The sequence below is a fragment of the Orcinus orca genome, chromosome 1 (genome assembly GCF_937001465.1).
Source record: "Orcinus orca chromosome 1, mOrcOrc1.1, whole genome shotgun sequence".
NCBI lineage: Eukaryota > Metazoa > Chordata > Mammalia > Artiodactyla > Delphinidae > Orcinus > Orcinus orca.
In genome coordinates, this window is record NC_064559.1 from 121,932,229 (window position 1) to 121,950,687 (window position 18,459).

Genomic DNA, 18,459 nt, shown 5'->3' on the forward strand with positions numbered 1-18,459 from the left:
TTCTGTGCATTTTTTTCCCCAAGATGTATCTCATGTGGTCTTTCCTGCCTGTATCGCAAACCTGTCTACATTTATTATCACTATTATTTGCCTAAACTTGCTGGTGGTTTTACTATCCTCCAGATATGAATAAGCTGTGGATTTCATATCTTCAGAAAACCTAAGATATTAGATTAAAAAAACATTAGAATCATAAAGCACTTCTGTATTGACAAAAGTTCTGTATGGAATTGAGAGAAAATCCCATTCACATGGCAACAATTCCTACCACTGCTACACTAATTCAAACTCTTAGGTCTTTTTCCTATTCTGTTCCTACTCCTACTTCTCTTAACACCGCCACCAAGAGGCTACTACTAGTACAACCCTTACTATTGGATCATGACAATAATAAACCCCAAGGGGTGGACATGTTGATAAATAGGAGAGGGCTCTATGAAGAAAACAAAACAGCATCTGAAAGGCAGGAAAAATAAAGCTTGAGTTAAAGACATACTATATTATTATTTAGTTTAAAAAAATGAATTTTGCAAAAGAAATCTATACATGCTAAATTAATTTAAGATTTATTAAATTCTACAATTTCAATCAAACTTAAACAAAATGATCCTGAAGTTTACCTGGAAGAATAAAAAAGTTGTTTTACTTGAGGAAGTATGATGGAGACTTACTTCACATGCTATTACAATGGAGTGTTTATTCATGCATTCGTGAAATATCTAATGAGCTCCCTACTCAGTGATGGACATTCATGACACAGCAGCAGACAGGAAAAGTTTCTCCCTTCATGAAGCTTGCAATCTGATTGAAAATATCAAAAACAGACTAGTAAACACATAAGTGGATGATAACTCCTGATTATGATAATTTCTGTGAAGTATCAATATATTGTAGAACCCAAAATAGACAGAATGACCAGGAAATGTCTTTTTGAGGAAGTTACATTTGAGCAGAGACTCCAAGATGAGAATCAGTCAGTGCTTTGCACAGATGAAAGAACAATATTCCTAGTTCAAGGTGCATGACTCAGGCAAGTCTTTTAATTTCTATGTCCTGTTCTTCACCAGAAAAATGGGGATACTATAGTATCTACCTTATAGAAGAATTAGGAAAATGAGTTATTCTGTGTCAAGTACATAAAACATTGCCATAAATACAGTAAATATTCAATGAATGTTGACAAGCTTTTGATAATACCTGAAACTTCAGTAAAAATGAATAGAGATGAACAGAAAATCTAGCCAAAAAGAAATAAGGATAATAATCATATTTTATATAAAATTTATTCTCATTTACAATCCAAAAATAAATGGGAGTCATTTAATTTTCATTACACACATTTAAAATCATTCTATTTAAACAATATAAAAGAGTAGACTTACAGAACTAACAACCAATAACTTTAATTTCAAATATTGTCAGAATGACTGAATGTGTTTATCTTAAGATCTTGGGGTAATTTGTATTTTTTAAATGAATTTAATGCTTATAAAGATATAGTGGAAACCAAGGAAATCCAGTTATGGGAACATGTAGGCAGAAAATGGGAAATCTGGGTTCCATTATGAAGTTTCCCACTCAGTTTCTCTGCCTACCACCTTGACAATCATTGAGGCTTTCATTTTCTTATACATAGAAAAAAGAAACAAAAAAAGAACATTTAAAAACTGGTAACATTTCTCAGTATGAAATATTTTTAACACCTCAAATCTGAGGTATTTGTGTCTGAGTTATCAGTAAGTGGTTTTTATGATTCTCTAAAAAGAATTATGATATGTACATTTAGGGAAACTATAATAGGTTAATGTTTTCATGGGAGTTGAACAAATAAATGCCAACATGTTACAAGGAATGCTGATATCATTGGAGACTGATTTTGATATTTTGCCTTTGAAATTTCTAAAATAATGATAATAATAGGCATATAATAATAATGATAATACTAATGATACATTTCTTCTTCTGTTACACCTGAGAAATCAAAAACACCAAAAGGAAGATACATACAACTTCTATATCATTTGGAATTTCCAAGATTTCCTGGATTTCTAAGGATCTAGAATGAGGCCTTATTGGATCCCCTGTGAAAAATCACATGGCCTTTGCAAGATTTCTGCCAATCTAACACCCAGAAAACAGCTCCTTCTTCCCAGTGACAACTTGTATCTGATGATGCAGCCGAAGTGTAAATAACACACTCTCCCAATTCCAAGCAATTCTTAAGGTCCAGCCCAGCTCCAAAGCTCCCTGGATTGTAGTTTAACAACTCTGTTAGCCCGTCTTGCTTTCTTCACTCTTCTCTAAGTGTTTATCTTGAAGGCAGCCTTCAATGAACATTGTACAAGCAAATCTCTATTTAAATCTGTTTCTTGGAAACCTTACCTAAGAGGCCCAATGTAAGAAGTGGTTCAAGGAAGCAGGAACTATAATGGGATATTGGAATTGAATCATCAATTGGTCATTTGGCAGGAAGACCCCGTTACTGATGGAAGATAAAGCATGATTAACCTCTGGTGCCATGTAAATGTGAATTGTTAAAACTTTCATTTGTGATAAACTGGGATGGGGTACTGATGAAAGCAAATATACTAGCAGATGCAATATCTCAGACACATCGGAAGCTCAAGGAAAATAAGAATTATGAAATTGGATGCCTGCTAATGAAGGTAATTGATATATGAGAGAAATAAAAGGAAATTTGAAGTATGAGATGATTAGTCACCAAATAAATTCTATGCACAAAAGCCAGAAGGTCACTTTGGTAGTCAATAAAGTTCTTTTATTTTTTGCAAGTGTATTGCAGAAAAAACTGAGCGTCAGGTCCAACACATAATTATAACTGAGTTCTAGAGGTGGTTGAATATTCAACCTGGGAGAGTCTGGTATACCAACCAGAGCCCTGACTGGAGAAATGTGAGGTCCTGTGACATAGGATGAGTACCTCTGACTCAATGTTTCAGAAAATCTTGAATCCTCAGGTTCCTCTGAACCTTTGGGTGTATAGAATTTTCTCAGTCTGTTATGTTCTACTCTAGCATACCTCTTTTCTTGAAGATGATGCAGAGATCTCCTCTTTCAAGAAAACACGCACACTGCTGTGCACCATAACATAACTCTTTTGACCCAGTCAGGAAGTGCTGGCCCTGCTAAAAGAGGAAAGAGATGATACCCTGTTGAAGTGGCTGCAAGACCTTGTACAGTCATGAGTTCCCATAGTGGAAGGGGTACAATGTAATCAACTTGTCACCAAATGGCTGGTTAGTTTCCTTGAAAGATAATTTTATATTGGAAGTTCAGCACTGACCATGCTTTTGACTGGATATCATCAGTGTTGGTAATTTTATCTGTATTTTTTCTTTTTGATTTCTTTGCATGGAGTAAGGGGAGGGTTAGGATTTAGTGTTTGGGTCCTCAGGCTCCAGGACTGTCCAGTTCTTGGCCATTCCCTGAAACCCTGCTGCTCACTATGGCGGTGGCCAGCTGGCTTCATCCAGATCTTCTGCAGCAGCTGCCTTGTCATCCTCAGGCACCGGTTCCATGTCAGCTTCAGCTGGCCCATATTACTGGGAGCCCACACTATTAGACCTATGCATGGCCTCCATTTCTGTTATTGTAGTGCTTCTGTTATTGTGTTCCTTGTGCCAACACTGGGGTAGCCAATCATAGATGTTGGCTTTTGCCAACTCGGCAAGTCATTTGTCTAATTAATTTGGTGTTCCTTTCACTGATATTCTAAAACCACAGGGACTTCTGGGTACTTGTGCTGCTTGCTCCACAGCCTAGATTTACCGAAGATAATGTTCCTACTCTAAGCCCTATCTAAAACTAGTAGTCTTTTGTATCACCCAGTAAATAGACCAGAACAGCATTCATAAGTGTGAAATATGCTACCTCTAAAACTTTAAGAGGTCTACCAAATGTTATCCTTCCTTTTTAGTGGTGGAAGATGTAAGATGCTATATATATATTTTACTTTGGAGGACATGTCTAGACGTGAAACTGGATCCCTAAAATCTTCACTGAAAGGGCAGGTCCTGAATCTTCGTATGTTTTATCTCCTATGTTCTGTAGCACATTGTGGTCATTTAGTTTAACATGATGTCATCAATATAGGGGACCAGTGTGATATTCAGCGGAATGGTCAGATGGTACAAGATCCTCTGGCTATATTATGACAGAAGGCAGGAGAGTTAACATATCCCTGGAGATATTAATATATACTACTTTCTGTCTCAAATGAATTTGAAATGTTTCTAATCCTCTTTCCTGATAGGGATGGAAAGAATGGATTCACCAGATCAATGACTGCATACCATGTATCTGAGACCATGTTAATCTGCTGTCATAAAAAATGTCACATCTTAAACAGGAGCTGCGGGAGTAGGTGAATTTGTATTCTCCTCCAGGATCTGATTACATCCTTTATGTCTTTAAGGGTGGCTCAAATATCTGCCACTACTTCACCCCCACTGCCATGATGTAGTGTTTTTGTTTTACAATCTTGACTGGGAGAGTGTTAGTTTTGGAGTCTTTGACTTAGCTTTTCCTACTATAATAGCTCTTATACCACAAATACAGATAAAATTACTGTCACTGATGATAGCCAATCAAAAGCATGGTCAATGCTGAGCCTCTGATATAAAATTATCTTTCAAGGAAACCAACCAGCCACTTGGTGATAAGTTGATAATACTGTACCCCTTCCACTGTGGGAGTGGCAGTGATTCATCTTGACTGTGTTAAGTCATATCCATGGGAATGAGTTTGTCTTTCCTGCCTACATGGTCTCAGCTAGATTATGAAGTGTTTGATCTGCCAACAAAGTATATGTAACATTATAACAGAAATGTAAAAGGAATTCATTTTATAGCAGCAAAGGAAGTATAGCAATGAATGCATAGTAATGGAATCCACTAGTTCTATCATGTTGCATTACTCAGAGGTCGCTGGCTTGAGAGGGTGATGGAGTATAGTCTTTTGAAGTTAACAACTGAGGAACCAACTTGGAGATGCTACTTTGCGTGGATTGAGCACCATCTTTAAAAACACATTATATACACTAAGTCAACAACTAGTGTATAATTCTGTGTCACCTGTAGGTAGAATACTTGGGTATGGAATGGAAACTAAGGGCAAAAGTAGAAATGGTTCCACTTACCATTACCACTCCAATTACCACTTACTATACAGGAACCTACCTGGGAATTTGTGCTTCCTGGCCTGATAACCCTGAGCATTAGGATTAGATACCCTAGTTTCCAGAGAGGCACTGCTTCCAACAAGGTTCACAGAAAAAGTCCCATAAACTAAACTACAGCTCTGCCATGTCACTTGTCTCCTCCTTCTAAGAGACCAGAAGGTAAGAAAAGGGTTACCATTTTGTCAGAGATAAATTGATTCTTATTAAGAGAAGGTAGGGCTGCTGCTATGCAGTGGGGAAGGAAGAACATATTTGACATCAGGCGATCCACTAGGCTGTCTCTTGGCACCCCTTTGCTCTATCTCCATTATGAATAGACAAGCATATCAACCATGGCCTAAGAAGGGCATGATGCTAAGGTGATCAGAACCCACAGGGATGAGTGTCTGGATTATGACACCAGGTAAGCCACCTAGTCCAGCAAAATGGGTAGTAAAGAAAGAAGAAAATGAATTCCAACCTGAGACAATGTGCAGCACAGTAGTTTTCTCTAATAAAACATACTTAAAATGTTAAAAAGTTCTGGAGGAGCTCTTTCTAGAACTTATATAAAGAGAGTACATTTAAGCTGCTCAAGAGATGGGTTGTAGAAGATGCTATAATGCATCACATAAGTAACCCCTTTAGGACTGAGACACTCGGTCTCTAAGTTGTGGGGAGTGCGCTCAGCTGAGTGACTGCTTAGAAATTGAACTTTGGTGAGCCACACTAGTATATATACATGTGTATAAACATTATGCATATATAAGTCTTAGTATATACTTATGTATTCTGTATTAAATATATTAAAATATGTAAAAATTAAATTTGGAAAAAATAGATTGAAATAGACTAAATGTAGAGTAAATCTTATTTATGATTATTTCTTAATGATAAATTTCCTTCTTATATTTTTTCAGCTTTATTGGAGGTATACTTAATATTAAAAAAATTGCACATGTTTAATATAAACATAACCTCCAAAATAGTTCTTGTGTCCTTTTGTTTTGAGGTGTGTGTGTGTGTGTGTGTGTGTGTGTGTGTGTGTGTGTGGTTAGAACACAACATGAGATCTACCCTCTCACTAAGTTAGATGCACAAAACCATGATGGTAACTAAAGGCACTATGTTATCCAGGAGATCTCTAGAACTTATTTATCTCATATAGTTGTAATGTTATACCCATTGAACAACAACTCCCCCTTACCCTGTTTCCCCAGTTCCTGTCAATCACCATTCTATTCTCTGCTTCTATAAGTTTGATCATTTCAGATACCTCACATAAGTGGAATCATGCAGTATTTTTCCTTCTATGACTAATTTATTTCACTTACCATAATGTCTTTTAGGTTCACCCATGTGGTCCAAGTAGTAGGATATCTTTCTTTTGTTAATGCTGAATTATATTCCATTGTATGTATATATCACATTTTCTTTATCTATTCATCTGTCAATGGACTTTTTGTGTCGTTTCTACATCTTGGCTACTGTGAGTAATGCAGCAATGCAAAGAGATGCATTAAGAGGCATCTCTTTGAAATTCTAATTTGAAGTCCTTTGGATATATTCTAAGAAGAGAAATTGCTAGATCATATGATAGTTCTATTTTTAATCTTTTGAGGAACCTCCATACTATTTTCCATAGTGGCTAAACAATTTTACATTTTCACCAATAGTGTACAAGAGTTTAAATTTCTACACATCCTTGCCAACACTTCTTATCATTTTTTTTTCTTTTCTGATAATAGCCATCCTAACAGGTGTGAGGTGAAATCTCATTGTGGTTTTGATTTGCACCTCTCTAATGATTAGTGATGTTGAGTACCATTTCTGTACCTGATAGCCATTGTATATTTTCTTTGAAGAAATGTCCATTCAAGTCCTTTGTCAAATTTTAGATCAGGATATTTGGTTTTTTGCCATTGAGTTGTAAGAAGAGTTCCATATATGTGTTGGGAATTAATTCCTTGTCAGATATACAGTTTGAAAATATTTCCTCCTATTCTGTAGGCCCTTGTGGTTCTTAGTATGATTGCAAACACTCTCAGCAATAACCATTTATTTCGTTATTGGAAATTTGAGGAAAAAATGTTTATTACTTACAAGTTCTGGAAATTACACACCACACCTTGTGCCACTTAGGGAGGTCACAGGTAGAGCAAAAGAGAGAGAAAGAGTGTGTAAGCCTGGGGTCTGCTTCTATTTGGGTCGAGGGTGGGAACCTAGTGTTTCATGGGTTCTCTATTGATACATTTAAAATATAAGAATGGGAATTTAAAGTGCAGGAAGAGAAAAAAAAAAAGCAGCCCAAATGTTTAGTTATCTAAACCTACCAGTATCTATTAAAAAAAAAAAAAAGAGAGAGAGACCTCGGGGGTGTGGTGTTCAGCCTGGCTTTATACTTAGTTTTGTGGCATAAAGGGGCTGGCATCAAGTGAACAGGCAAGAAGAGTTAATGACTGGATGAAGGACAGGAGGTGGGAGACGGTAGAGCTGAAGGATCCTCAGCAAAAGGAGACGGAGGACAAGCTGTAATTTCACTCATGCCCGACATTGATGGCACAGGTTCTGGTTCCTTGCTGGATTCAGTTCTATCAACCCTTTTGAAAAAATGATCCAGTGATGTCTGGGGAGTAGCTCTTTTCTTCTTCTGATAGATGACACGGTAGCACTGGATTGCATTCTGAACGGCTACTGTAACCTTCATATACCATTGTACGTTTGGGTCCTGTGCTTCAAAAACTAACAGTGCCTTCTCAAATAAAGAAAATCTCCTTGTCATTTCCTGCATCGTGAATTGCTTCAGTTCTTCAGTTACTGTAATTTCTCAAAGCATTTCAGGAAGTTACTGGGCAGCTATGCATCTGCACTCACTGCCTCGCCACTTACTTTTATGTTGTGCAGGTTGGCTCTAGCCTTGAACCGATGAAACTAGTCATGACTGGCATTAAAAGATGCACCTTCTGATTCTTCGCCGAGTTTCTTCTTCAAGTCTTCATAAAGGCTTTTAACTTTCTCTTGAATCAACATTAAGCTGGGAGGGACTCGACGATGATACTGATCCTGCATCCACACACTGAGAGGTTTCTCCATTTCCATCCCTTTTCCACGCTTCTTCAATATTATTGTCAACATCATTGGCACAGCAGATTTGAAATGTTCCATGATCTTGTGCTTGTTCTTTAGAATCGTGCCAATGGTTGAATGATTCACGTTATAAGAATGAGTGACGTCTACCATCTTTTCGCCTCACTCCACTTTCTCAATTATTTTCACTTTTGTTTCCATCGTTATCGTTTGGTGCTTCTTAGCAGTACCAGCTACATCACCAGTGCTTTTATGCTTTCTTCTGGACATCCTGGGCTTAAAACAAAGATACTGTACTACTGTTCTCTATACAGTACTGCACAGTAAAGTACGCAAAAGCACAACCACTTGTAGAGAATGCACGCACGTGAAAATGTATGCCAGACACGTGAAATAACTTAATGTGATTGGACTTGCGAACACACGTTCGCATCATTGAAAGTTCGCAACTTGAAGGTTCATATGTAGGGGACTTACTGTACTGATTCAATCTCCCTACTTTTTATTGATCTGTTCATATTTCCTATGTCAAGATTCAGTCATAGTAGGTTGTACGTTTCTAGGAATTTATCAATTCCTTCTAGGTTATCCAGTTTGTTGGCATATAATTATTCATAGTGTTCTTTTATTTTTCCATATATATTTGTGGCATCAGTTGTAATTTCTCCTCTTTTATTTATAATTTTACTTATTTGAGTTTTTTCTTAGTTTCATTTATTTTTTCTAATGTCTTTCTAGTCTGTATTTCATTTATTTCTGCTCTAATCTTTATTATCTCTTTCTTTTTACTAACTTTGGGCTTAATTTGTTCTTTTTCTAGTTCATTGAAGTACAAAGTTAAATTGTTTACTTAAGATCTTTTTCCTTTCTTAATGTAAGCATTTAGCATTATAAACTTCTCTCAGTTACTTTTGCTGTTGTTTTCATCTTAATTTGTCTCAAAATATTTTAGTTTCTCTTTTGATATTTTCTTTGACCCATTGATTTTTCAGGAATGTGTTAATTTCCACATATTTGTGATTTTTCCAATTTTCCTTCTGTTACTGATTTCTAGTTTCATGCCATTGTGGTTGGAAAAAATACTTGATATGATTTCCATCTTCTTAAACTTTTTAAGACTTATTTTGTGAAATAACATGTGATCTATCCTGGAAAATGTTTTGTGTGCACTTGAGGAGAATGTGTATTATGCTGTTTTGGGGTGGAATGATCTGCATATGTGTTAGGTTCATTTGGTCTATCATGTTGCTCAAGTCTGCCATTTCCTTACTGATTTTTTTTCTGTATGATCTATACATTGTTGAGTGTGAAATATTGAAGTCTCATTCAATAATATATATAATTCTATTACAATACAATAATACATTAAAATAATGCATTGAAAATAATACAATAATAATACTATTTTCATATTACTGTTTATTTCTTCCTTCAGTTCCTTTAATATTTGCTTATATATTTAGGTGCTCTGATATTGGGTGCATATATACTTATAATTGTTATGTTTTCCCAATGAATTTCCTCTGTTATCATTATATAATGATCTTCTTTGTCTCTTGTGACAGTTTTTGACTGAAAATCTACTTTGTTTGATATAAGTACAGCCACCCCTGTTCTCTTTAGATTATCATTTGCATGGAATATCTTTTTCCACACCTTAACTTTAGCTATGTGTGTCCTTAAATCTAATGTGAGTCTTTTGTATACAGCATTTGGTTGAATCTTGATTTTTATCCATTCTACTACTTTATGTATTTTGATTAGGGCATCTAATTCATTTATATTTAAAGTAATTATTGATAGCTAAGGACTAACTACTGACATTTTGTTTATGCTTTATGTCTGTTTTGTAGTTCTTTTGTTCCTTTCTTGCACTCCTTACTGTCTTCATTTGTGATTTGGTAATGTTTTTGTAGAGATATGCTTTGATTTTTTCTCTCAATCTTTTGTGTATTTACTGTACGTTTTTTTTTGTGATTACCATGTAAAGAGGTTCTAGACTCAACTCCAAAGTGTCTGTGTGTGTCACAATTCTCTGACACCAGCTAAAAGTTCTAAAATTCAACTTAATTTTGGCACTATTTACCCAGAGATTGCATCAAATTCCACAGGTTAAGAGCTGAGTCCTACAAGACTGCCCCCTCTCTTATGCCAGTTGAGATGCTAGTCATAACTCCAGGTTATCACCTATGCTTTTGATAACAGGCTATAGATTGAGGGTTCCAGTGACCCCCATCCTTGGGTTTAATTAATTTGCTAGAGAGGCTCACAGAACTTACAGAAACATATTGCTTACCGGATCACTGGCTTATTATAAAATAATACTCAGGAATAGCAATGGAGGAGGTGCACAAGGTATGGGGAAAGAGTGTGAAGCTTTCATGCCCTATCTGGATGTACCAGTTTCCCAGGTTCTCCACATGTTCACCAACCTGGAAGCTCTGCACACCTTATCCTTTTGGGTTTTTATGGAGCTTCATTACATAGACATGGTTGATTAAATCATTGGCCATTGGTGATTGAACTCAACCTTCAGCCTCTCCCCATCTCTGCAGGTTAGGGGTGGGACTGAAAGTTCCAACCCTTAAATCACTTGATTGTCTCCACTGGCATTCAGCTGCATCCTTAAGTGAGCTCCAAAAGTCACCTCATGAACATAGCAAAAAACACCTTTATGGTGTTCGTCCCTTAGGAAATTCCAAGATATTTAGGAGCCCTGTGCCAGAAATGGGGATGAAGACCAAATATATGTTTTTTTGTTATAAATCACAATATTACACATGGGAGTTACATAAATCATCTTATATTTAGAACAGTCTTTTTTTAAATCAATAGTAACTTAATTTTACTCGCATACAAAACTCCAGATTTCTATTCCCCAAACATACTTTATGTTACTGATGTCACTATTTACATATTTTTATATTGTGTATCCATTAACTAGTTCTTGTTGTTATAGTTTTTCTTTTTTAAAAAAAATATTTATTTATTTATTTGGCTGCATTGGGTCTTAGTTGCAGCATGTGAACTCTTAGTTGCAGCATGTGAACTCTTAGTTGCAGCATGTGGGATCTAGTTCCTTGACCAGGGTTTGAACCCAGACCCCCTGCATTGGGAGCATAGAGTCTTAGTCACTGGGCCACCAGGGAAGTTCCTATAGTTATTCTTAATCATTTTTCTTTTAACTTTTATAATAGGGTTAAAAGTGATTTAAGTGACACCATTAAAATATTAGAGCATTATGAATTAATTATACACTTTACCAGTGAGTTTATTCTTTCATATGTTTTCATGTTAATAAGTAATGTTATTTGTTACAACTTGGAGAACTCCCTAGTATTTTATGTTAGGCAGTGAAGGCAGTTAGGCAGTTAGGCAGTTAGGCAGGTAGTGAATTCCCTCAGCTTTTGTTCATCTGGGAAAGTCTTTATCTATTTTGCATTTCTGAAGAACAGCTTTTTTGGGTATAGTAACTTTGGTTGGCAGTTTTTCTTTCAGCACTTTGAATATATCATTCCATTTTCTCCTGGCCTGCAAAGTTTGTGCTGAGAAATCTGCTGATAAGCTTACAGGTGGACTCTCTTCTATACAATGTCACTTTTCTCTTGCTGCTTAAAAAATTCCTTCTCTTTTGTTTTTGACAATTTGATTTAATGTGTTTTCACGGACACCTCTTTAAATTTAGTCTATTTGAGCTTCATGAATCTGGATGTTTATTTCCCTTCCCAGATTTGAAAAGTGTCATCTATTATTTCTTTAAATAGGCTTTCCCTTTCTCTTTCTCTCTTTTGCTTCTAGGAGTCCTATAATGTATATATTAGTTCTCTTGATTAATCCCATAAACCTTTAGGCTTTGTTAAATTTTTTTTTATTATATTTTTTTCTTTTTCATCCTCTGACTAGGTAATTTCAAACAACCTGTCTTCATGCTTGCTGATTCATTCTTCTGCTTGTCCCAGTCTGTTATTGAACTCCTGAAGTAAATTTTTCAGTTCAATTATTGAATTTTGGGGCTCTAATATTTTTGTTTGGTTCTTTATAATAATTTACATCTCTTTGTTGGTATTCTCATTTTGTTCATGTATCATTTTCCTGATTTCATTTAATTGTCTATCAGCGTTCTCTTATAACTCACTGGGATACTGTTAGGTGACTAATTTGAATTGTTTATAATCTAATTCATAAATCTCCATTTATTTGGAGTCAGTTATTGGAGATTTTGGGGGAGGTCAGTCACTGGAGATGTATTTTTTTTTCTTTTGATTGTGGCATATTTTCTTGATTCTTCATGTTCCTCATAGAGTTGCACTGGTGCTTGCTCATTTGAAAAAATAGCACATTTTCCCTGTCTCAGAGAACAGTGCCAGTTGTAGGAGAACACCTGTTTCCTTTCCATTGTTGCTAGCTGTCCCAAGTGCCCAGGCTATGCCAGTCCTTAAGCACTTGCTATGAGGTGAAATCAAAACTGACCCCTCAAGGAACACAATGAAAGCCTGAGACAAGTCTCACTTTGCTTTCTCCCTTCCTCTAATAGGAAGAGCCTCAATTATGCAGCTTTTCCTAATCGCACAGAGCAGTGTTTGCTGTTTGGGTAAATCTACCCCTTTCCCTTTGTTCCTAGCTATTCCAGGCATCTAGGCTGTGTTGGTCTTTCAGTGCTTAGTATGAGATGAGATAGAAATCAACCCTTCAGAGGAGCACACCACAAGGCCAGGAGGTCAGGCAGCCAGGCTCTCACTTCACCCTCCTTTCTCCCTGAGGGGGAAGTCATAGGCCAAAGCAATCTTTTTGGCACTGAGCTAACTGGTTTGGGGGAGGGGTTAATTCAGCCTTATGTTCTTCTGAGATTGCTGCAACTTCATAACTGTATTCTGGATTTCACCTGAAGGTTTTTTGGTCCAAATATGATTGTTATATCAGTGTTTCTGTGGAGGAATGAGGGCTAGGTCTTCTTATTCTGCCACCTTGCTGATGTCACCTCCTTCCTACTGTATTGGTATTTGGTCTCTCTAAAATATAAAAATATTAACAATATTTTCAGTGAGATATATATGATAGAAATATATTCATAATTTCAAAATTTTTGACTTTACTAGTTGTTATAAAAAATATGGTTCTACATTTAATTTATCTTGATACTTCATGTCAGTTGCTGTAAGTGGAAAGAGTCTACTCTTAGTAATAAATACTGATATTCACCGTTCAATCCTATCCATGGCTTAGGTAACTGTTTTCCTTCAACTCAGTAATATTCATGCAAATTTCAGGAAGTGTTCTGTGTCAATATTTTTTTTGCAATGGCTTTAAATTCACTGAAAATCTTTATTTGAAAGGTATTTTTCCATTTCCAATGAGTGCAGATATGGAAGTCTTGTAGGTAAGACAGGTGGTTTTTGGCATTGATCATATAATGACAGTAACATTTCCATATGTATGTTTTCAAAACACTCTCCATAGCGTAATTTTCCACTCTAATGCAATTTCTTTCTTAGTCATTGCTAAAATGTCAGCTTTACTTTAAAGTGATATTTCAGTCTGAAAAATTGATTAAATTATTTACTAGTATGAACAATAGTGACAGCTGCTCTTATCAAGAAAAAAGTTCAGTAAATTTTGAAGATTTTGGGGGAGGGTGGGAAATAACAAAAAGATGTGTAATTTTAATTTTGTTCACTACTGTATTAAATACTTTGTCACCAGATATTTTTGTGGTAACAAGAAACAATATTGTGAAAATGACTATACTACCCAAAGCAATCTGCAGATTCAATGCAATCCCTATCAAACTACCAATGGCATTCTTCACAGAATCAGAACAAAAAATTTTGCAATTTGTGTGGAAACACAAAAGACCCTGAATAGCCAAAGCAATCTTGAGAAAGTAAAACAGAGTTGGAGGAATCAGTCTCCTTGACTTCAAAGTATACCACAAAGCTACAGTAATCAAGACAGTATGGTACTGGCACAAAAACAGAAATATAGATCAATGGTACAGGATAGAATGCCCAGAGATAAACCCATGAACATATGGTCATCTAATTTATGACAAAGGAGACAAGAATATACAATGGAGAAAAGACAGCATCTTCAATAAGTGGTGCTTGGAAAACTGGACAGCTACATGTAGAAGAATGAAATTAGAACACTACATAACACCATATGGAAAATAAACTCCAACTGGATTAAAGACCTAAATGTAAGACCAGACAAGATAAAACTCTTTGAGGACAACATAGGAAAAACACACTTTGACGTAAACCTCAGCAAGATCTTTTTTACCCACCTCCTAGAGTAACAGAAATAAAAACAAAAATAAGCAAATGGGACTTAGTTAAATTTAAAAGCTTTTGCATGGCAAAGGAAACCATAAACAAGACAAAAAGACAACCCTCAGAATGGGAGAAAATATTTGCAAATGAAACAACAGACAAAGGATTAATCTCCAAAGTATGGTGGTATAGTTTGAAACATCTCATTGAGCTGAATGTCAAAAACACAAACAATCCAATTAAAAACTGGGCAGAAGACCTAAATAGACATTTCACCAAGGAAGACATACAGATGGTCAAGAGGCACACGAAAAGATGCTCAGCATCACTAATTATTAGAGAAATGCAAATCAAAACTACAATGAGGTATCACCTTACACCAGTCAGAATGGCCATCATCAAAAAAAATCTACAAACAATAAATGCTGGAAAGGGTGTGGTGAAAAGGGAACCCTCCTGCACTGTTGGTGGGAATGTAAATTGATACAACCACTATGGAAAACAGTATGGAGATTCCTTAAAAAACTAAAAATAGAACTACCATATAACCCAGCAATTCCACTACTGGACATACACCCTGAGAAAACCATAATTCAAAAAGAGTCATGTACCACATTGTTCAGTGCAGCTCTATTTACAATAGCCAGGACATGGAAGCAACCTAACTGTCCATCAACAGATGAATGGATAAAGAAGATGTGGCACATATATACAATGGAATATTACTCAACCATAAAAAGAGATGAAATTAAGTTATTTGTAGTGAGGTGGATGGACATAGAGACTGTCATACAGAGTGAAGTCAGAAAGAGAAAAACAAATACCATATGTTAACACATATATATGGAATCTAAAAAAGAAAAAAAAATGGTACTGATGAACCTAGTTGTAGGACAGGAATAAAGAGGTAGACATAGAGAATGGACTTGAGGACACGGGGTGGGAGACGGAAGCTGGGGCAAAGTGAGAGTAGTATTGACATATATACACCACCAAATGTAAAATAGCTAGTGGGAAGCAGCAGCATAGCACAGGGAGACCAACTTGGTGCTTTGCAATGACCTAGAGGGGTGAGATAGGGAGTTTGGGAGGGAGGCTCAAGAGGGAATGGATATGGGGACGTATGTATGCATATGGCTGATTCACTTTAGTGTACAACAGAAACTAACAGAGTATTGTAAAACAATTATATTCCAATAAAGATCTATTAACAACAAAAAAAAGAAACTTGGACGGGAATTTTCATTGAAGATTTATTAATAGCCACACTGGAAACTACAGAAATGTCCTTCAATGGGTGAATGGTTAAACAAACTGTGGTAACATCTATACCACAGAATAGTACTCAGCAATGAAAAGGAATGAACTACTGATATATACAACTTGGATAAGCCTCAAGGAAATTATGCTGTATTTTAAAAAAAGCCAATTCCAAAAGGATACACACAATATTATTCCATTTATAAAACACTTGTGAAATCATAATTATAGAAACAGAGTGGTTGCCAGAAGTTGGGGGTGTTCATGTGGGGAGAATGGGGGTGAACGTGGCTAAGGAGGGGTAACACAAGGGAGTCTTATGGTGATGGGAAAGTATCTTGACTGTGGTGGTGGTTACCTGAAGCTGCACATGTGATAAAATTGCATAGAGCAACATATACACACACGAATGTATAACTGGTGAAATCTGAATAAGCTCTATGGTTTGTATTATCAATTTCCTGATTTTGGTATTTCACTATAGAACAGTAGTTTTGTAAGGTGTTAACATATGGGAAGGCTGGGTGAAGGGTGCACAGGACCTGCTTGTGTATTTCTTTGTGACTTCCTTTGAATCTATCGTTATCTCAAAATAAAAAGTTTTAAAAATGCCAATAAAAAAGTTAAAAAAATCACAATATATATAAAAAAAATAAAGTGAGTCTTTTTTAGACAGCATATTGTTGAATCTTTTTAAAAAAATTCATTCTGTCAATTTCTGTGTTTTGGTAGGAGAGTTTAATCATTCACATTTAATTACTGATAAAGAAGAGTTTACAACAATGTAGTTTGAAATGATACCAAGTTAGCTTCAATAGCATACAAAATTCTGTTCCTATACAGCTTTGTTCCACACTCCCTTATGTTGTTGTTGTCATGAATTGCATCTTTAGACACTGTGCACCCATTAACATTGCATAAGTTTGCTAGGGCCATCATAAAAAGTACCCCAGATCAGCTGGTTTAAACAATAGAAATTTATTTGCTAACAACTGTAGAAACTGGAAGTCTAAGATCAAGTTAGCAGCAGGTTTGCTTTTCTGAGGCAACTCTTTTTGCTTTACAGATGGCTGCATTCTCACTGTATCCTCACATGAACTTTCTCTGCGTGAGTGCAGGACAAGTATCCCTTCTTCTTATAAGGACACCATTCCATTGGATTAGGGCCCCATTCTTATAACCTTATTTAACCTTAATTACTGTCTTAAAGACCCTATCTCCAAATACAGTCACATTGGAGGTTAAAGCTGGTACATATAAATTTAGGGGGAACAAAATTCAGTCCATAACAAACATAGATTTACAATTACTTTATGCCTTTTATTTTAAATTATGTAAAAAATCAAAAAGAGTGGTTGCAAACCAAAACTAAAGCCATGCTGGATTTTATATTTTCCTATGTAGTTACCACTATCAAAGTTCTTTATTTCTTCATATGGCTCTGAGTTACTGTCTAGTGTTTTGTTATTTGAGTTTGATGGATTCCATTTAACATTTCATAAATAAAACAAAAAAATAAAACAAAAACAACAAAAATGGTCTATTCGTAACAAACTCAATGTTTGTTTATTTGGAAATGGTCTTAATTTCTCCTTCACCTTTGAAAGATAATTTTGCTGTTGGATATAGAATTCTTGGTTGAAAGTTTTTTCTTTCAGCACTTTAAAAAATTTAAACCTATTTTCATCTGGCCTCCATGGTTTCAGATGATAAGTGTGCTGTTTACACTGCATTTTTTTTAATTTGGTGTTTTTTTTTTAATTACAGTAAGTATTTTTTTCTAGAGTTTTAACAGAGTTGATTCTGACCACTTTTGCTTGGTTTTTCAGTATTGCTGTAGAAAGATAGTTGCTTGGATTTGCTTACTCTGTCATTTTTGCTGACAGCCTCTGATCATTCTATGAATATTTGTCTTTGATTATTAAATTTCAAATGTCAAAAATAGTGTCTAAACATAAGATCTGTTGAACTTTTGATAATTACATAATTCATATGAAGTTAAACATCCCTGACAAAACTCGAGATTTGTCTACCAGTTATAGAGGAGTTAATTTACCATTTCTTGATAACTGAAATAACTTAAGCTTATCATTAGTGAGGATCACCATTTAAAAACAGCAAACACAGATTTCAATTGATTTGCTTAATACATATCTTACAGGATATTTTGCATAAGAACCAAGAGATGACTAATTTACATTGCTATCTGATAAGTACAATGAATGACATTTGTGGCAGACAGAATGTTTTATTCCCACCAGAATTCATATATTAAAATCTCATCCCCAATGTGATGGTATTTGAAGGTGGGGCCGTTGTGAGGTGATTATGTTATGAGGGTGGAGCCTTCATGAATGCAATTAGTGCCCTTATAAAAGAGGTCTCAAAGAGCTACATTGCCTCTTCTGCCATGTAAGTTTAAAAGACATTCATCATCTATGAAACAGAAAGTAGGTTCTCACCAGGTATTGAATCTGCTGGTACTTTGATCTTAGACTTCCCAGCCTCCTGAACTGTGAGAAATAAAGTTCTACTGTTTATAAGCCACCCAGTGTATGGTGTTTTAGTTATAACAGCCAAAACAGACTAAAACAACATTTTTCTCTTGAAATTATCTTAAATCCTTAACAATAAAACTAAAGCAGATTGTTGCTGTCCTACTTG